The sequence below is a fragment of the Durio zibethinus genome, chromosome 5 (genome assembly GCF_047325235.1).
Source record: "Durio zibethinus cultivar Kanyao isolate XHJ-2024 chromosome 5, ASM4732523v1, whole genome shotgun sequence".
NCBI lineage: Eukaryota > Viridiplantae > Streptophyta > Magnoliopsida > Malvales > Malvaceae > Durio > Durio zibethinus.
In genome coordinates this window covers 27,140,510-27,163,187 of record NC_143166.1, presented here as the reverse complement: position 1 = coordinate 27,163,187, position 22,678 = coordinate 27,140,510, and the positions used below count along the sequence as shown (strand labels likewise).

General features: G+C 29.4%; 1 long non-coding RNA gene across 1 annotated transcript; it reads left to right on the top strand.

Annotated features, from left to right (window-relative positions):
- The first annotated feature begins 434 nt into the window (after positions 1 to 434).
- Positions 435 to 2,042, top strand: LOC149518876 (uncharacterized). Its single transcript, XR_016342209.1, has 2 exons — positions 435 to 1,756; positions 1,890 to 2,042. It is a non-coding gene; the product is annotated as an uncharacterized LOC149518876 (long non-coding RNA).
- The last annotated feature ends 20,636 nt before the right edge of the window (positions 2,043 to 22,678 follow it).

Genomic DNA, 22,678 nt, shown 5'->3' with positions numbered 1-22,678 from the left:
AAGTAATTCTATGTTAGAGATAGCTTTACTTATTCTTATAAATGGGCTTTTAAGTTTTAGGTAGATCAGTTTGGGGATGGCTTGCATTAAGGTAAGGAAAGCAAACAAAAAAGTACACAATACTTGGTGGTGTAATCAAGTTCAATTGAGTTAATATATTGTTGGATTCGAGCTAGGATTGATTGATAAATTTGAAGTTTTAAATTTGATTTAAGTTTAATCAAATTTTAATTTTTATATTCGAGCTCAACTTATAATTTAATTGAATTGTTTGAGTTTTGTTCAAAAACTCGATAAAATTACAAATATTGACATTAAATATTATTTTTTTATCAATTATTTATATATATATTAAATATAATAAAAATAAAAACTTGATTAAATTTAAAAATCACTCAAGTCAAATATTAAATTACTCAAAATTAATTCTACCCATTACGCAAATAGCTTAAGCTTTAACTTGACTCCAAGAATGAACGAGTTGAGTTTAAGTTTTCTTCACGCTTTTGTTTGAAAATTTGTGGTGGTTGGTTGACGGTGGTTCCGATAGTCAGCTTTTGAAAATTTTGTAGTGGTTAGTTTGAAATTCAAAAGTAGTGAGAAAGAAGAAAATGTAGAAATAAAAACAAGAAAGAAAAATAGAAAAAATTAAAAATTAAAGGAAAATGTCAAGCTTATACTTTTAAGGAAAATGTCAAGGTTGTATTTTAAAGATCGCATTTCCGAGCATGAAAATCTCATGTCAATAGTGCACGTGAGAAAAATCAGTAATTTAACAGTGTAATGTTAGTTCTATTAGTATTTAATTGAAATTCGAAATCTCTAAACATAGGACTTGATTTGATAAATTGTTGTACGAAATTAAATCCTGATTTTGACGAGGCATAATGACTAATTTAACCTATTAACTATGACTAAGATTGTTGTATTATACAAAAATTAAAATTAAAATTTTTTATTATAATTAATATAATTTTAGCTTTTTTTACTTTTTAATTTAATAATTTTAATTCAATGGTAAACTTATCAAAATTTCACTGTTAAAATTATTGATGTGATAAATGATTTGCTTATATTTGCATTGACTTGATTAACATAAGACGTTGATTTATTGAAAATATATTTTATGATGACGTAGACATAAAAATGTAACGTTAAAATTAAAGCCATGTTAGCCTTTGATTTTTTTTTTCATAAACTTAAAACCTTTAATTTATTTTTTAAGTATGATTAATTAAAAATGGAAATCAATCTAAAATTGAAAATTAAAAAAAAATCAATCCAAAAATCACAAATACCTAATCCTTAATCACAAAGTATCCCAAATTCCAAATCGTAACCGAAAATAAAAAATTTTCTGGTTTTTCGTTTACCCAAAAACCCATTGAAAATTATTTCATTTACTCTTTCTCTCTTCAAAACATAGATGTTTCTCTTTCTTTTAGTTTTGCTCGATCTCTCTCTATGAACGAAAATTAAATGAAAATCTTATCAAATTTGAGATAAGAAGCAAGAAGAATCACCTCATCAGAACCGAGTTGTTAGTTTGTCGCTTAAACTCATCATAATTTCTTTTTCATAAACTTTTCAAATTGAAAAAAATTTAAAGAATAAATTGTAAAGACTATTTATATTTGTAATTTTAACACATGAAACAAATAGTATTCTGTTTGGTCTTGGTTAAAAGGAAAAAAAAAAAAAAATCCACTTGCAAAGGTGTTTTCCCTCATCTGCCGAAAGGAAACAGGATTTCTAGGTTTTCATCTCTCACCATATTTCACCAATTTGTTTCTTTTTGCTATGAAAATTGTGCGAAGCTGGTCTTGCTTTTTAGTTGTATTGTTTGTATTTTCATGCTGTGTGTGTGTTATGACCGAATGAAATTGTAGGGAGGGTTCTCTTTCAATTGTTGCGGATTGGCTATCAGGTTTCGTGAAAGTTTGTGAAAGCTTGAATATTGGGAGTTTCTGGGTTCGAGGGTTATAGAAAGTATTTTTAAAATCCGAAATCTATGGAAGGTTGATGGGAAAGGCTTAGAGAAAGTTGGATTGTCATCGGAGTTAGTGACGTCGGTAGATCTGGGGCTTTAAGAGTTAAATTCTTTTGGTTTTTTGTGAAAAATAGGGGTTTTAAAAAATCTAAATCGATAGATGTAGAAATTGATATGTTTAGATCAGAATTTCCTACTTGAAATTGATAGTGATGAAATTTTGAAAATTTTTTAATGACATTTTTCAGTTGTTCTGGATTGTCTATAAGGTCAAATTGTTGTTCAATTAGAAGACCAGAAATTAATTTTCTCATTTTTCAAATCTGGTAAAGAATAAAAAACTCTTTCTCTTTGAAAGAGACCTAAAAGACTAGTAATTTTAAAATGAATATAAACAAAATATTGATAATTTTTTATAAAATCAGTAAACTTTGATTTAATAAATGCTGGGAAATATGTCAAGTGATTAAAAGAAAATTTTTGGACAACAATTTCACCAACAATTCCTAATTTAATACTTGTTATATTAAAAGGATCTGATAAATTTTGAATTTAATTTTTGGGAAAGATTCTCCTATTTCTGGTGTTTCCAGATAAGAAGAAAAATAATGTTCTGTAAATGTTTTTTTTAACAGGTTTTCTATTAAAAGAGTAATTGACTTTTGGATTTGTAGAAATATTTCTTTTGGTAAGATTATTGCTGCTTTTTCAAATAATAAAACTCTTTTTAGTTTTATTATTGTGGAAGAATTTCTATTTGAGAAATATTCACAGAGTTTGAGAAAATTATTTATTTCCTCTAAACTATATTGGTTTTCTTCTATTGCGAAAATATCTCTTTCTTGTTGTTTTAGCAAGTTTAAAGAGCACAGATTTTTGAAAACTAGTTCATCAAGATAAGCTTGATTTTTGGTTTATTTAACAAAAAATTTAGCTAATTTGATCATCTCTTTTCTAAATTGAGATTTATTATAAGTAAGATGGGATTTTCAAATATTGCTAAGGAAACTATAGGTTTTTGGGTTGAGATCGAGGTTATAGAAATCTTTTATTCTATACCAAGCATTTTTTGGGGTGTCAATAGGTTTTCTGTTTCCTTAACAATTTTATGAATATGAAATAGAAGTTCATTGGTTAGGATTATGAGCATATTGAGAAAAATTTTGTTGCTAGAATACTAGTTGTAGTGCAGGTGCAATTTGAAGAGGGAATTAATAGTAAGGTCTTTGAGGAATACTTTGGATTAAATATCCTCTTGGTGGATAAACAAAAGGTGTAAATCTTAGGTTAGGATTGTGTGAGGAGGTTGAAGAAGTAACCTTTTTGGTATGCATCTTTTGAATTGTTCTCCATTCACCTGTCTGCTTAAAAGATTTTTTGCCTTTATCTATTGAGTCTGCTAAGAAAATCTACAAGAATATTATTATCTCCATTAATAAATTCAATATTAAAATTATATTGATAAAGAAAATTATACCATATAATCCTTATTAGATTAGTATATATATATATATATATATTTTGTTTTTAAGAAAGTCTTTTACAGCTTGATTATCAATTCTTATAATAAAATTTGTAGGTGGAAGATAAATATGAAAATGAGTTATTGCATTTTTTATTGCTAGTAATTCTTTTTCAAAAATAATATACTTAATCTCTTTTGTTTAAACTTTGCAGAATTGTAATCGTAAATCAATTCATCTTTTTCAACTTTTGCTTTTAAAACACATCCACAATGTTCTTTTGAAGTGTCAGTTTCTAAAATTAATAAATTTCTTTATTTAAGAAGATAAACTTTAGGTATATAAATAAGGTCTGATTTTATCCAGAATTTTGAAATTGCTATGCTCAAGAAATTGGTTAACCTATAATATTCGAGAAGGATAAGAATAACCAACACCTGAGGAGATAAGAATAAACTAGTTGACTAAGTCAAAAAGACGAGACATCTAAAAGACAATAGTCACTATAGTAATCACTTTAACAAACAACTATTAGACAATAATTACTATTGTCATAACATATAGATTTGTAAATCTATAACTAAATTTAATAAATAGAGTCATCACTAATATTTTTTTTATATAAGTATGATTGGTCACTTAATGAATCTATTTTTTTAAAAAGTTCATAAGTTTGACTAAGGGTCCTTAAAAAAATAGGTTTGGGTTTACTAACTAGAATAGGGTTCGGGAATTCGGTTATATATGGAGAAGGTTATAGTACCCCTCATATGCCCATCTAAAAGATGATACCATTTTATTTTAAATTATCCCAAGATTTTGACTCTAATAGTTTTAAATCTTAATATTGAATATTAGAAATAAGTTTTAAAATTCTCCATCAATCTGGTAGAATCCTTAAAAATATTTTCTCACCTCAAAAGTATTCAAAATTTCTATTTATTTTCTTAAAAAGGCTCTGTCATCAAAAAAAATGTTTAATCATTTTTTTATTTATAAAAAATATTTTTAATTTATCCACCATTTGGGTCAAAATTAAAAAAAATTTTTTTTGAATTTTTAAATTTTTCACCATTTGAACCTATTTAAAAAAATTTTTTTAGAAAAAAAATAATATGACAATTATTTTTATTGAAATTTTATTTAAATTCTTTCACCATTTAGGACAAAAAGAAAAATTTATCATTCAAAATTTTTAAGATTCTCATCTTTAGATAATTGTCAAATATTTTCAACCAAAAAGTTTTTATTTGGAAAAGAATATAATTACTTTTATTGAAATTTCATCTAAATTATTTCACCTTTTACGATTAAATTTAGAGAAATTTTTCACCTAGAGATTTCTTAGAAATTTACTATTCAAAATTTCTAAGATTCTCTTTATTGGGTAATTTGTATTTAATTCCAAAATTTTATTAATATTTTTTATTTTTTTGGTTTTTTATTGAGAATAAATATTAATTATTGTTATTAAAACTTTTTCTAAATTATTCCATCATTTGGGACAAATTTAGAAAAAAAAATTCTCACATAAAAAATTTATAAAAATTTACCATTTGAAATTTCTAAAAATTTCATCATTGAATAATTAATATTTATTCTCAAAAAAAATGTTTTTTTCATTTTTATATTTTTATATTTTTTCTAAAATCTAATCAACAAAAAAAACCTATAAAATAAATAAATAAAATAAATAAATAAATAAAAGAAAATACCAAAAAGAAACGGCTCAGCTCAGCTCGGTGGCTAGAGATCGACTTGACTGGAGACACAGACAACGACTCGAGGACACGGCTCGACGATTTGGCTTGGCTAAGGGAGTCAAAAGCTGGAGGTGAGTCAAACGCGGGTTGCGCTCAGGTCGGGTCACCCGAATGAAAAATACGTGGATCCTAGGATTGTTTAAGGTGAAAATGACATCATTTTGGGATTGGTATAAAAGCTTGAATTTAGTCTTTTTTTGCCATATCTCTTATGCTCCCTCTCTCTTTGCTTCCATTTTCTTTCCCTTTGTTTCTACAAACCCAGAAATTCGATTGAATGTTTCATCGAAATTTGGGAAAAAAATGCCAAAAACTAAAAAATATCATCAAAAAATATGAATGCCACTGAAAAATTTCATTAAAATCTGAAAATTTCCAAAAAATTTCCAAAAAAAATTGTCAAAAAAATTTTTTTGAACAGAAAAATCCTAAAAATTCTAAGGTTGCTGTTGGCTCTTCTAAACATCTTTTTATTTTTGATTGTTATCCTCTACCTTTCATCAATGTGGATATTTATAGGGTGTAATCAAAAGAGTTTTTGATTAACTCTAAGTCTTCCATTCAAAGGAATTCTGTATTATCATAAAATCATTAGAATTATCCTATAGAAATTAAAACCAACTATGATTTTGCTAGCCTCCATTCATGGTAGAATATTTATCAATCATTTTTTTTATATATATCATTATTATCTTATCACCTAACAACAAAAAAATAATCAAAATAAATAAAATAAATAAATAAAAGTAAAATAAGTAAAATAAAAATAAATAAACAAATAAAATAAATAAATGAAAAATGAAAAATAAATAAATAATAAATAATATATACTTGGGCCTAACAATTTGGACCCCTATTGACCCAGGCCTTAATTGGTTGAACCTAGACCAAATAGGGTGCCTACAGTTTCTCCATTTTGCGTATTTTTTGTGCAACAGGAATTGTGCAAAAACATAAACACCCCTCACATCCAAATAGTCATCCCAAAACGTTCATTTTGTTTTTATTTTTTTCTTTTTTTTTGTTTTTTTAAAGCATACTCAAACTTCATAAAAACTCCTCTAAATAAAGGCTCAATAATTTTTGAAAAATAAATAAAGCTATTCTAATTAGATGCTTAGCAACTTTGAAAAATAAATAAAGCTCCTCTAAATAGAGGCTCAACAACTTTAAAAAATAAAAAAGGCTTTTTTAAACAAAAGCTCAACAACTTTGGAAAATAAATAAGGCTCATCTAAACAAAGGCTCAATAACTTTGAAAAATAAATAAAACTCTTTTAAACAGAGGCTCAATAACTTTGAAAAATAAATAAAACTTCTTTAAATAGAGGCTCAACAACTTTAAAAAATAAATAAAGTTCCTCTAAATAGAGGCTCCACAACTTTTGAAAAATAAATAAAGCTCATCTAATCAAAGGTTCAACAACTTTAAAAAATAAATAAAGCTCCTCTAAACAGAGGCTCAACAACTTTTGAAAAATAAATAAAGCTCATCTAATCAGAGGCTTAACAAATTTAAAAAATAAATAAGGCTCATTTAAACAGAGGCTCAACAACTTTGAAAAATAAATAAGGCTCCTTAAAAATCATGTCCAAAATAGTCATAGATCATGTCTGAAGAAATTTTAAGAGATTATACCTAGAGGTCTTACAAATCATTCCTAATATTGAGAAATATCCTTTTCCAAGGATCAAAACCTTACTTTAGAGGTCTTCTTTTTCCAAATGAAAATTTGAAATTCTTTATTGGAAAGTTTTCATCTTTATCTTTTCCAAGAGGAATTTTAAAATATCCCTACTTCATGCACTAGACATTCCTAAATGCAATGCATGCTATACACTAAACATTAAAAAATGCAATACATGCTATACAAATGTCAATTAATTAATCTTTCTTCCAATTGTGGTACTCAAATTTCTTAAGTTTTTTCTTGGATCTTACACTTTTCAATCTTCCAAAACCAAATCAATTTTATTCTTAATCATCTTTCTCATTTAACTCTTATTCTTCTATTTCAAAAAATCTTCTTTCTCTTTTTTTTCAAGTTCATTGCCTTTACCAGAAACTAAACATTTCATATTTGCTTTTATCACTCTCAACCTTTCTAAGGTAATGTAGAAATCTTTCATGCTATTATTCATTTATCAATCATTATTTTAATTTTAAAAAGTAAAAATGTAATCACACATTTCCTCAATTGCAAGGTATTTGAAGGAAAGAGTATGAATGCCTTGGGAAATAATCAACAAAAAAGAACAAAAAGGATAAAGTGAAATATTTCTTAAAAAAAAAATGGTAGCACAACTTTGGCCATTGAACAGAGTAGAGAAGGAAAAAGAGTTACAAAAATTGGCATAAGGTAACAATACTTAAAATAAATAATCAAGTAATCATGATAATATATCTCAAAATCTTTTTTGAAAATTCAACCACCTGATGCACTTAACAACTTAGAGCTCATCAAAACATGTTAGCCTTTATGTTGGTGAATTCCTAAATTCGATGTTATATCCTCTTTATTTAAGTCACTTTTTCAGGTTTTCAACTTAGATGTACCCCATTTTAACTCAAACCATCCTTTTGGGATTTTTAATTTAAGTTTTCATTTTTTATTTTTTATTTTTTATTTTTTTATTTTTTAAGCAAAATATTTCTTCATAGCATCAGAATTTATAAGATGGGACAAATCATCTCCATCTATCTCAGCTAATATCAATGCTTCACTTGAAAAAGCTCGTTTTATTACATATGGCATTTCCCAATTTAGAGTCCATTTTCATCTATTATTATGTTGGCTTGAGAGAATTATTTTCAAGACCAATTCTCTTTCTCAAAAGCAATGAGGTCGAGCCTTTTTATCATGAGCCCTTATCATTCTTTTCTGATATAACTGACCATGGCACAAAAATATCAATTTTTTTTTTTTTATAAAATTTAACTATTCATAGCACTGTCGAATCCATTCGGCCTTTTTCAATCTAACTTCTTTTAAAACCCTTAAGGATGGGATCTTCATTTTCAAAGGTAATACAGTTTCTATCCTATAAATCAAAGAAAATGGGATTGCCCTAGTAGAGGAACACACTGATGTCTGATAAGCATATAACGCAAATGGCAACTTGTCATGCCAGTCTTTATAGGTCTCAATCATCTTCTCAAGAATTTTTTTATATTCTTATTTTTCACCTCAATAGCCTCATTCATTTTTGGATGGTATGGCATCGAATTATGATGCTCGATCTTATACTGGGCACCTATTTCTTGCATTATCTTACTATTTAAATTCTTAGCATTATTTGAAAAGATTTTCTCTAAAAGTCTATATTTACAAATGATCTTTCTTTTTATAAACTTGCAGACTACATATTGCATCACATTTCCAAATGAAGCTGCTTTTACCTATTTCGTGAAATAATTTATCATCACGAAAATGAACCTATGCCCATTAAAAGCTTTTGGGATAATAGGACCAATGGCATCCATGCCCCACATAGAGAATGGCCAAGGCAGTGCCAAAACATGTAAAGTAGTCGGTGGAGCATGAATCTTATCAGATAGATTTAACACTTGTGACATTTTCAAGCATAGTCAATGCAATCGCTTTTCATTATTAACCAATAATACCCTGCTCTCATGATCTATCTTGTCATCATATGTTCATTTACATGTGCCTCACATATTCCATCATGCACCTCTTTAATAATTTTTTTTGCTTTGACCTTATTTACACATCTCAACAATGCTTGAGCATAACTCATTTCATATAAAACATCACCATCCAAAAAAAAGTTCATAGCTAATCTTCTGATGACTCTTTTATCGTTCTTAGTTGCTTGGATAGGGTATTCCTAATTCTTAATGTATTGCAAGATATCATAATATCAGAGCTTCCTATTTTCTTCTTTTTCTACATTAGAACAATAAGCTGGCATATCCTTGATATCAAGCTTGATGGGCTGAACGTTGGTATTATCATTAATTCAGATCATTACTGCCAAAGTAGCCAAGACATTAGTAATCAGATTCTTCTCTCAAGACAAATGATCAAACTAAATATCTTCAAACTGTTTAATCAGCTCTAAGATATACTTATGATATAGAATGAGTTTCGAATCTCTCATCTCCCATTCTCCTTTCAATTGATATATAAGTAGAGCTGAGTTTCCAATCAATTTCAATGCTTTAACTTTTCTGTCTATAGCAACTTGTAAACCTATGACACATGTCTTATATTCAACGATGTTATTTGTGCAATTAAAATTGAACCTCACTATTATATGATAGTATCGTTCTTCCGAAGAAATCAAGATTATCCTAATTTCATGTCCAAAGGCATTGGCAACTCCATTAAAATATATTTTTCAACACTTCTCTTTATGCTCTTTCTTCTTTAGTTAGGAAACAGTCATCAAATCTTCATCAAAAAATTTCAACCTTATTAGGTTATAATCTTCAATAGCATGATCTGCGAGAAAATCAACTATGACACTTCTTTTAAATTACCTTTTAGCTTACATATATGATATCATATTTTAAAAGCATTACTTGCTATCTAAAAATTCTTCTAGATAAAGAGAGCTTTTCGAATATGTATTTGATTGGATCTAGTTTTGCCATAAGCTAGGTGGTATGATAGAGCATATACTATCTGAGTCTTTTAGTAGTCTAAGTTAATGCAGAACATATTTTTTCCAAAAAAAAAATACTTGGACTGGTATTCTATGAATTTTTTACTCAAATAATAAATGGCCCTCACTTTTTAGCTAGATTCATTTTACTACCCCAACACACATCCCATTGAAATCTTATACACTATTAGGTACAAGATCAAGGGTCTCTCTGGAACAAATGGTACCAGTACTGAAAGATTTTATAAGTATTACTTAATTTTATCAAAAGCTTCTTGGCACTCATTCCATTCTCCAAGGTTATTCTTGTGAATAAGCTTAAAAATAGGATCACACTTGTAGGTAAGTTGAGAAATGAACCAAAAAATGTAGTTCAGTCTACCCAGAAAACCTCAAACTTCTTTTAGTGTACTTGAAGGTGACAAATTTTGAATGGCTCATATTTTGTTAGAATTGACTTCAATCCCTCTTTCACTTATCACAAAAGCCTAGCAACTTTCCTGACCTTGCCCCAAATGTACATTTTGCCAGGTTTAGTTTAAGTTGAAATTTTCTTAACCTTTCAAATAGCTTTCTGAAGTTGGTGATATAATCTTCATCTTTATGAGATTTTGCAATCATATCATCTATATACACTTCAATCTCTTTGTACATTATGTCATGAAATAGCATCATCTAACTTTTTGATATGTTGTCCCAGCATTCTTTAAACCAAAAGGTATGACTTTGTAGCAAAAGGTTTCTCACATGGTCATGAAAGTGATTTTTTTCGTATCCTTTTCAGCCATTTTTATTTGGTTATATCCTAAGAACATAAAGGAAAACATAGAATACTTGACTGTATTGTCTACCAATATATCAATATGAGGTAAAAAAAAGTTATCCTTTAGGCTAGCTTTATTCAAATTATAATAATCTATGCATATTTAAACCTTTCCATCTTTTGGGGATTGATACTATGTTGACTACCTATTCTGGATACTTAGCCACTTGTAAGAAACCTGTAACAAACTGCTTTTTCACCTTTTCTTTATCTTTAGCAGTATTTTAGGTTTCATTAACCTTAATTTCTGTTGGACTGATTTACATTTTGGCTTTAAAGGCAGTCTACGCTCTATTATTTTTGTACTAAGCCTTGGTATATCCTGATAAGACCAAGCAAATACATCTATAAATTCTCAAAACAAATCTTCTAACCTTTGCCTGTCAATTGGTAAAAGTGATGTACCTATTTTGACTTTTTTCTTGTTCTCCTCATCTCCTAAGTTCACCATTTCAATCAACTCTTGATGAGGCTTAATTGGCTTATTTTCTTACTCAATTAATTTCATTAGGTCTAGAGGCAATACTTATTCCTTAGAATCATCTTCACCATCAAGTTCATTAGTGTTAATTGAATTATTAAAATTAACCCTGTGATCATTATCATGATTATCCTCATGTTCATTTAAAGACTTGAAATTAAATGAAATGGATATGTTAGCAAAATGTTTTGGGAAAATAAAAAAATGAGAACAATAAAAGAAATGAATGAAAATGCATTTTTTCTAATCTTTATTAAAATAATAATGGATAAATGACCCAAATAAGAAAGATCACCCCAATGCCTTGGGCATAAGCTACTAGAATGTATAATTACATTGAATTAGTTTCAAAGATATAAGGCACCTCGATGATGTTCCAATTGTTCAGCTCATAACTTGGCGAATAAGGGCGAGCCCACATTTCTTACTTATGTACCTTTTCATCTCCAATTGCATAGATGGACAATTCAACAAATGCTTTTTCCATACTTTGTTCTAAATTTTTTTCTGTAGTTGGGTACATGAACCTTCTAGGCTTGAAAGTCTCATACAAGTGTGGGATGATCATTAGTCTTGTTGTCTTATTTGCTCGTTCATTTGCTTGTCTTTTTTTGATATCCCATTTTTCTACCTCATAACCTAAGCCTAGCCTTTTACTATTATCCATTATTGTTAGGGGCTCTCTTATCCCTTATAGATTTTTTTCAATCCTACTCAAGATACTAGCCCTTATTGATAACCTAACTCACCAATATATTAGAATATTATTGGCTTTTAAATCCTTCTCCCATAGAATTTACTAATTCAAAAGATCGGTAAGAGCATTCCACTGTTTCTTCAGTAGCTTTCATATATAAAGCATTCAATAGTTGGGTTACTGGCATATCTTTCTCCCCAAATGCCACTACCAACAGACCTTCTATATTAAACTTAATCTTTTGGTGCAAGAAAGAGGGAACGACACCTGTCATGTGAATCTATGACTTTTCCAACAGATAATTATAAGATGAAGAGATATCCATCATTTGAAATTTTACATTGAAAGTGCAAAGTCTAATTTGTAAATGCATTTCTATATCTCTCAAGACTTCTCATCTAGTTTCATCAAAAGCTCGAATGACCATTTAGTTATCCTTCATATATGAGTAATCGATAGGTAATTTTACCAAAGCTAACATAGGCATAATGTTAATAGCGAAACCATTGTTAACAGAGACCTTGGCTAAATGTGGCTCTTACATTTGAAAATGATATGCAATGCCTTAGTGTTTCCCTTTCCCTCTAGAGGAATCTCATCATCATATGTAATTTGGCATGACTAGGTTTCAGCTAAGTGGTTCACATCTTTGATAAATACATTATGTGCCACATATGCCTGGTTTAGCACCTTTAACAACACATTTTGATATGGTTCTGAATTTAATAGTAGTGATAATAATGAAATTTATGCTGATATTTTGTTTAACTGTTCAACCATAAAATATTCATTATGTTTCACTAGTTTTAAGAATTCACAAGCCTTTTTTTCTAACATTGGCTTTCGACATTCTTCTTCAGGTATCACTTTTGGATCATTTTATTATTCTTCTACCTTGGCTTTTTCTCTTTTAGCCATTTCTAGTATTTTTGAAGTATAGTATCTTCCACTTTGAGTAATGCCTCTTACACCAGTTATCAGACTTAAAGGCATTCTTCTATTGCCCTTAAACTACTGTATCGTAGCTATATTTTTAGGGTATAGTTTTATCATCCTTATATGGGAATGGAGTTGGGACTTTAAAAGTTACTAACCTAGGAATAAGCTTGTCTATGATAGACTTTAGCTTATCTTCACAATGTATTGTTATCAATTTTGGAAATAGTTTCAGTAGCCTATCGATCATAGATACTTCAACACTCTTTGAAACCCCTCCTCTTCATAGAGTTCAATCTACCATAAATCCATGAGCTTCTATACCTCCTGATGAAATTGCTCATAAGTTTTAATAGAGTAACTAGGTGCCCCACTGTGATATTTGTAATCGCTATCCAATACATATTTCTCTTGATAACTACATGGACTCATCGATTGTATCATATCAGCTTTTCATAAGGCAACAGATAGCTAACTAAGAGGTGTTTTAATTTTTTCCATTTTTTTTTTCAGATGACGCTCTCACTCCTCACTCAGAGCATTCACATTATGATTAGGTAAAAGATTGCCACTAACATTAGGTGAGGCCACCCTTTCTGTATCAAAGTTGATTATTCCATCTTTGATCAATCATTGCATTTTATGTTTCAATGCAGTGCAATTCTTAGTGAAATGACCAGTAATTCCATTGTGATAGTCAAAATTGGTTGTAGGATCATACCACTTGGGTTAAAGTGGCTTGAGTGGCTCTAATCAGCTAAGAGCAATTAGATGATTATTGTAGAGCTTTCAATACAATTTTGTATATCTTATGAGAATTGGGTCGAATACGATATTTTTGTGAGTAGTTTGTTGCTCTGGTGAACCACTCATTAGGCTAGCAAGATGGGTCTAAGGTATTGGAGAAGGTTGAGTATTAGGACTATATGTGGCAGTTTTAGTCTAAAACGGGGTTGATAAGTTGAAGGGTAGGAAAGTTATCGGATTGGTTGGTACTGGTAAGGGGAAGCATTATTCACAGTAGGATAATATGGAGAGTAAACTTATGGTGGGTAGGGTTAATAACCCTTAAACTGTTGTTTATCAAAGCTTATAGATTGAACTTCAATTTTTCTTTTCTTTAGGGCTCTATTAGTGTATGTTTCTCTTCCTTCTAACTTGCCATTCTTGATGGCATTCTCGATGATTTTGCCAGAAATCATCATGTAGGTGAAATTTTTTGTTGCATTTCTTATCATTTTTTTACAATTGAGAGATTTCAAAGTGCTATCAAACAACATTGTGGTTTCTTTTTCAATTATAGGAGGTTGCACTTGAGTAACTACATCCCCCTATCTCTAGCATATTCCTTGAATGATTCATTTGTCTTTTTCTATATATTATGCAAAGATAAATGATCAGGGGTTAAATTTATGATATATCGATATTGATTGATGAAGTCATGGGTCATATTGCTTCAAGAACGGATGTAGGTTCTGTCTAACTAGACATATCACCTAATAGTAGAGCCAATAAGGCTATCTTGAAAGGTGTGCATTAGTAGCTTTTCATTATGGGTATAGGCTGTCATCTTCCGACAAGACATAGTAATATAAATCTTCGAGCATTTTGTATTATCATATTTCTCAAACTTTGATACTTTAAACTTAAGAGGAAAAACAACATCTAGGACTAGACAAAGCCCAGAAACATCTACAGAACCATAAAAACCAATTTCTTCCATTGCCTATGACCTTTCTTCTAGTATACTAATCTTCAAGTCTTTCAAAGATTCAACCGCTTTTGTTCTCTTTTTCTTTTTTTTTTTAGATCATCTAGATTAGGAACTTGGAATGGTTCCACTACCTTTTCATTAAAATAGGATTCACATAGCTATGGTAATGCCCTAAGTTAAAGGGTATGCAAACTATTATGGTGATATCTCTTGTGTAGACTGGGCTTGAGGTGGACCAAAACCAGGTGGATATAGGGGGTCACCACCTCTTGTGATAGATGGTCCTGTTGACTGGTATTCTCTTCTATTCCTTTTCCCCTGTTTAACTTATTTAGAGCATCCAAATTTTACTCAATTTACTTTCAAGCTTTTCTTGGGCTTTTTCTATCTTTTTAAGATGATGAAAGTTTTCTTGCTCTATTTGTCTAGCTTAGGCCCTTATGTTGTATCGATGAGTGGAGTTCTACTAGGTGGAGCTATCTTTGAATATTAAGTACCATAATTATATAATTATTAGACATTATATGCTCTATGTTTGATGTGTTAATGCATGAATGAAATGTACTAATATTTACCACATCACCATTATTGATAAAAAAATCTCAATTTGAAATTTTATTTAATAAAATTTCAAAATTACATCCTAATAAAGCCAAAGCAGTATTCTAAAGTCCTAAGCATCATCCTTTATTCCTAAACATTACCATAATGCCTTTTTATAAATTTTCTTGCTTGTTGATAATGATTTTGTGCCTCATCTAAGAAGTCAAGCAATTGCCATCCATGAGCTCCCATTGGTTGCACAATAACTTTCAAATCTTCCACTTCTTCTTTCATTTCTGATGCTTTGTCTGTAACAATACATAGCTTATCAAACAAATGCCTTAGATGTTTTTATTTTTCTATGCACATGTCCTTTCAGAACTCACTCTATTTAGCTTATCTCTTGCATTCATTAGACAAGGCTTCTACTTATGCCATGTGCTAGCCCACTCTCCTTTATAGCATTTGGCTATGCTTATCTGCCCTAGCAGTGGCCTTTTGTCCCTCTTCCACCTTTGCTTTCAATAGTTCATTTTCTTTTAAGAGTTAGGTAAGCTCGGGTGTGACTGATGAATATGTCAAGTCTAGATCATTGAATAAGGCTTTCTATCAATCTTTTTGCTCCATGAGGCTTTGGATTTTCTGTTATTAAAACTTTAAATGTTTTTCCATTTTTAACTTCATTCACTTATTTTTTTGTTCCAGCTCATCTTTTTCAATTTGGAGTTTTCTTTTAGCCATTCCCACTTTAAGCCAAGGATCTTAAAGAATCGACTTTGGGATATGGCCAACTAATTGTTCTCAAGGAAGCATAATATCTTTACCCCTCATTGGATGCCATGCAATATATTATGGGGTGACATCATAAGTAAGCCTTCCTTGGTTAAACCTGATGGTTTGCTTTCATACCTTTTTGACATTTTCAATCATTCCATACGCCTCTTTCTTAGTGAAAAAAAATTCCAACTAGTTAAGTTTATGGGTTTTTGGTATGAATTGCTCACATCCAGATTGTTTTCTTACCAAAGTTAGGGCATAAGTAACAGCACCCCATAGGCCCAATAAGAACACCCAAGGTTGATTCTCACAACTATACAACATTGTATCATGATGCATCCAAAGTGCTCTTCAAATTATCCCTTGACTATTGAAGGTCAAAAATATGAAACCCATTCTTCTTTTGACCTTGCTTTAGGCCATATGCTATAACAAAACTCCTTGATTGGAATGCTAGAACGTAAGTATGGTTTACGAAACTGGTTTTCTTCACATTCAATGTGACTTTTCATCCATACATAAAGCAACTGTAAGCACCCATTAAATTTACTTTTACCATTTCTGTGACAAAAATTCCAAGAGCAAATGGTTTTTGCTAAAATGGTTGGTATTGCATTAACTTTGTATTCTAACTGATCAACAAAGTCTATCACTGTGCATCAATATACCTGATAACTTTTGAAAAGATTACCAATCTATATAAAACTATAGCCATTGCCATTATCCTCTGATCATCATCTAAATGCCCCTGGATGAAGTCTTATAAGAAACTTCATAAGATAGTCTTACTTTCACCTTTTATCTTGGCACATGCATCAATATAAGGCAGGCTAAATCCAAGCATTTGCACCAGCTTTTTATGATAGCCCACCTTATTTAACCAGTAAATCTTGTTTAGATTTGGCAAATCAAAACGAAGTAAGACCATATATTCTTTAATTATGAGCACCATGTCTGCTTCATTGAAGATAAAACACTTATAAGAAAGATCCCAAAACTGAAAGATGGCTCTAATCAGATTATTATCCACATCCACTTGGAGCAGTAAAGCTATGTCTCCATATTTATTCTCAAATGCCTCCTGTCTTGTTTTACTCATGCATCCCCAAACATTGTTTAAGTTAGTTAGGTTATTTTGGAAGAGATCAAGATGAATTTTCTCAGGCAATGATGAGATAAAACCCTCAAGCAAGTAATTTTCCTATTTTCTTTAACCTTCTTCTGACTTGATTTTCAAATGATGAGTAGATTCATAACGAACTGATGTAGACTTTGATTGTATTTGGCTTTCCATGAATGTAAGTGTGAGATCTGGTTTATCAATAATTGATATGTGACAAATATTCCATATGTGAGAATGATGCAAATGACAATGTTAAAACATGAGTATGAAAATGATGCATAGAATTAAATGATATGGAAATGATGCAAGTGCACAAAATCAAACAAACAAAATGGTTAGATAAGTAATATACAAGTTGGTCTTTCTTGTGTCCTAATTTTCGGATACATCTATCGATGGGTAAGAAGGACTTTATCTTAAGGCTAACCTTTTAAGAGTATATTATATACAGAGTTAGATGACTTTGACCACTAAAGGTTCCCAAATTATTTCTTACATTATTGTCCATCACAGACTAGTAAGGCAATCAAATCCTCACCTGTCATAGGCTACCACCTCTCATAGGCTACCAATGAAAAGGATTCAATTTGAATAGGAGTATTTCGCTAGCCATTATAGAGATTATCATCTCACGAGAGTATAGATACTTTACTCCCTTCTAAGAGAGATGGAGCCCGGGTGTAGAGCTCATGCAATGCAAATGCATGTGATAGTGTGTGTGAAAGAATATAAAATTTTTAACCCCAATAAATCAAATAAGAAACAAAAAAGGAAAAATGTTAGTAAACAAATAATTACAATTTAAAACCATTAGATCAAAAGATAGGATAAAATTAAAATTGTTATGGCCTGACTCTCTGTAGCATCTCCATTGGAGTCACCAAACTGTCATAACATATAGATCCATAAATCTATAGCTAGACTTAACAAATAGAGTTGCCACCAATCTTTTTTTTATCTAGGTGTAATTGCACACCTAATGAATCTATCCTTTTAAAGAGTTCCTAAGCTTGACTAAGGGTCCCTAAAAGAATAGGACGACTCTACTAACCAGAATAGGTTTTAAGAGTTTGGTTACATATGAAAAAGGTTATAGCACTCCCATATGCCCATCCAAAAGATGGTACCATTTTATTTTAAATTTATCCTAAGGTTTTGATTCCAATGATTTTAAATCTTAATATTGAATATTGGAAATAACTTTTAAGATTCTCAATCGATTTGGTAGAATTCTTATGAATATTTTTTCACCTCAAGAGAATTCAAGAATCCCATTTGTTTTTTTGAAGAGGCTCCGTTATCGAAAAAATATTTAATGATTTTTTATTTATTGAAAATATTTCTAATTTATCCACCATTTAGGCCAAAATTATAAATATCTTCTCTTTTGAATTTTTAAATTTTTCACCATTTGGGTCTATTTAAAATTTTTTTATTTTTTTAGAAAGAAAGTAATATGATAATTATGTTTATTGAAATTTCATTTAAATTCTTCCACCATTTGAGACAAATTTAGAGAAATTTATCACCTAAAGATTTTTCAGAAATTTATCATTCGAAATTTTTAAGATTCTTATCCTTGGATAATTGTCAAATATTTTCAACCAAAAAGTTTTTATTTAGAAAAGAATACAATTACTTTTATTGAAATTTTATTAAAATTATTCCACCTTTTGGGACAAATTTAGAAAAATTTCTCATCTAGAGATTTCTTAGAAATTTACCATTCAAAATTTTTAAGATTCTCATCCTTGGGTAATTTATATTTAATTCCAAAATTTTATTAATATTTTTTATTTTTTGGTTTTTTTAATGAGAATAAATATTAATTATTGTTATTGAAATTTTTTCTAAATTATTCCACCATTTGGGACAAATTTAGAAAAAAAAAATTCTCACCTAAGAATTTTATAGAAATTTACCATTTGAAATTTCTAAAAATTTTATCATTGGATAATTAATATTTATTCTCAAAAATATATATTTTATTTTATTTTTATATTTTTTTGTAAAATCTAATCATACAAAAACTTGAAAAATAAATAAATAAATAAAAGAAATGGCTTGGCTCGACTGGAGACACAAACAACAGCTCGAGGACACAACTTGGCGGTTCGACTCAACTAAGGGAGTGAAAAGCTAGAGGTAGGTCAAACGCGAATCAAAAATAGGTTGCACTCGGGTCGGGTTGCTCGAATGAAAAACACACGGATCTTGGGACCATTTAAGGTGAAAAATATGTCATTTTAGGATCGGTATAAAAGCCTGAATTTAGTTTTTTTTTCATCAGATCTCTTTTGCTCCATCTCTTTCTACAAACCTAAAAATTCAATTGAAAATTCATCGAAAATTGAGAAAAACTGCCATAAATTGGAAAATATTGCCAAAAAAGATGAATGTTGCCCAAAATTTTCATCAAAATCTAGAAATTTCCATAAAATTTCTAGAAAAAAACTACCAAAAAAATTTTTTTAAACAGAAAAATCTTAAAAATTCTAATATTGTTGTTGGCTTTTTCGAACACTTTTTTTATTTTTGATTGCTATCCTTTGCCTCTGATTAGTGTGGGTATTTATAAAGTGTAATCATAACAGTTTCTGATTAACTCTAAGTCCTCCATTCACAAGAATTTTGTATTATCATAAAATCATCAGAATTATCCTAGAGAAATTAAAACCAACTATGATTATGCCAGCCTCCATTCATGATAGAATATTTATCAATCATTTTTCTTTCTTTCTTTTTTATATATATCACTATTATCTTATCACCTAATAATAAAAAATAATAATAAATAAATAAAACTCAAAAAAGTAAAATAAAAATAAAAAAATGTAAAATAAAAAAATAAATAAAAAATAAATTATATATACTTGGGCCTAACTATTTGGACCCCTATTGAACCGGGTTCTAATTATTGTGAGCCTAGACCAAATAGGATGTCTACAACTATAACAATCACTGTAAAAGCTACTTTTACTATTAAGTTTACTTTTATAACCATAGTTAACTCTACTTAGGTTACTTTAATTCTATAAATGTAAGCTCTTTAATGGAGAAAGGCAGAGTCTTCAAGAGCCTTTCTCACTCTAAACTTTCTCTATCTCTGCATCTTCTTCTTTACCTTCATGAAAAAACTCTATATTTAAAAGCGAAATGGATCTCTGTAAAATATAGGAAGGTGCAGAGAGAGAGAGAGAAAAAGTTTGGAGTGAGAGAGGCTCTTGAAGACTCTACCTTTCTCTATGAAAAAACCTATATTTATAGAATTAAAGTAACCTAAGTAGAGTTAACTATGGCTACAAAAGTAAACTTAATAATAAAAGTAGCTTCTATAGTGACTGCTATAGTGATTGCTACAGTGATTGTTGTCTTATAGCTATATGCAAAAATGATTACTACAGTGATTGTTGTTTGATAGTTGTCTTATTTCTTTTACTTTGTCAGCTGGCTTATTCTTATCTCCTCATGTGCCGGTTATCCTTATCCTTCTTGAATATTGTCCAGGTTAACCAATTCCTCATCTTTTAGATTAAAGGATTAAGGAGAATTTATTCTGGATTTATTCTAAATTTTACCATCTTTCTTGATATTGGTAAAAGAGGTGTTGTGGATAATCCAATTCTTCAATCTAGGAAAGTTTGTTTAACAACTCTAATATAGCAGGATCTAATGTTGGTAGATCAATTCCTTTAATCTAGAAGATGAGGAATTGGTTAACCTGGACAATATTCAAAAAGGATAAAGATAACTAGCACCCAAAAAGATAAGAATAAGCTAGTTGACAAAGTCAAAAAGACGAGATAGCTATCAGACAATAGTAATAAGGGTATAATCGATTGAGTTTGAACTGATATAACATTAAGCTCGAGCTCAAGCTCGACTCCAAATTTGTTGCTCAAAATTCAGTTCAAACTCGATCAAGTTTTTAAAAAAAAAAAAATCAAGCTACTTAAGCTCGCTCGATTAGTCTAGATTAACATGTAAAAATAAACTCAATTCTTATATTCAACAAAAGCTTGATTATTTGTACTCAAGCTCGAACTCAAGTTCAAGATATTTTATTAATTAAAATAATTAAAATATATTAAAATATAAAAGCTCAATAAGGCTTATGAACAACTTGAGCTGAGTATAAAATGCTCAAATTCGACTCGATCGATAAGTCAAGTTACTAGAACTTGAGCTCGACTGAATAAAAATCAACCCAAATTCTAGTTTTATTTAAATCGAACTCGAGTAGCTTGTAAGTACTAATGTATCACTTATACTCCTAACAATCACTATAACAATAACTTTAGTAAACAGCTATCAAACAACAGTCATTGTAGCAATCATTGTAGAAGGTACTTTTACTATTGAGTTTACTTTTGTAACTATAATTAACTCTACTTAGGTTACTTTAATTCTATAGATATAGGCTCTTTCATGGAGAAAGGCAGAGTCTTCAAGAGCCTCTCTCACTTCAAATTTTCTCTCTTTACACCTTCTTTTCAGCACCTTCCTATAATTAAGATTTATTATTTGTAAGATGGGATTTCCAAATATTGTTAAGGAGATTGTAGGTTTCTAGATTGAGACCTTTGAGTAAATCTGGGATTATAGTAATTTGATTAAGGAAATTCCTTTTTTGGGTTTTCCCTAATTCAAAATTTTTCCATTTTCGAAGAAATTGTAAAACATCTCATTACCAAGTTCCATAGAAATAATTAAAATTTTTTATTTATTCCATGAGTCTTTGTAATGGGTTACTACAATAGACATAGATTGTGCCTAATCATTTATGGTTTTTCCATATTTTGAGATTGGTGATTTTGATAAATCTAAATAAGTACTTCTTGAAGCAACATTTCTCTTGTTTAGAGATTCAATGTTGTTTGAACTTTGGGATGTTTGCCTTGGTTCTATTTGTTTTATCTCATCTTTGATTAAATGAGATGGTTGATGTTGTTCTATGATGTATGGATTCAGACATACCTAGAAATCTTAATAAATCATTAGTTTCTACCATCTCACTTAATCAAAGATGAGATAAAACAAATAGAACTAGGGTAAACATCTTAAAGTTCAAACAATATTAAATCTCTAAACAAGAGAAATGTTGCATTGGGAGGTGCTTATTTAGATTTATCAAAATCACCAATCTCAGAATATGAAAAAACCACAAATGATTGGGTACAATCTATGTTTATAGTAACCCACTACAAATACTCATGGAATAAAGAAAATTTTTTAAATTATTTATGTGGAACTTGGCAATGAGGTGTTTTACAATTTCTCTGAAAATGGGAAAATTCTGAATTAGGGAAAACCCAAAAAGGGAATCTCCTTAATCAAATTACTACAATCCTAGATTTACTCAAAGGTCTAACCCAGATATTAAAAAATGAGTTTTATGAAAGAATGGGTGAAGTTGATCCCAACAGTGAAGCTTAATATAATCATTCAAAACTAAAATTATGTAATATTAGAAACCTTGATGATTACTCTAAAAAATATATGAGCGAATATAAAAAAACTAGATTAAGAACATTCAGCCTTTTAGAAAGAGTAGTATTTTCATAAACTTCCCTCACCAAGGGATGAATTATGTTTACAGAATTCTCTACATATTTAGAATTACGGATAAAAAAGTCATTTACAGATTTACTAATAGCTTGAGGTTGAAATTTTAAAAAGGTTTCTATAAGTAAACTATGATTGTAAGATTTTTCTAGGCAAATACAATTATCTTCTTCA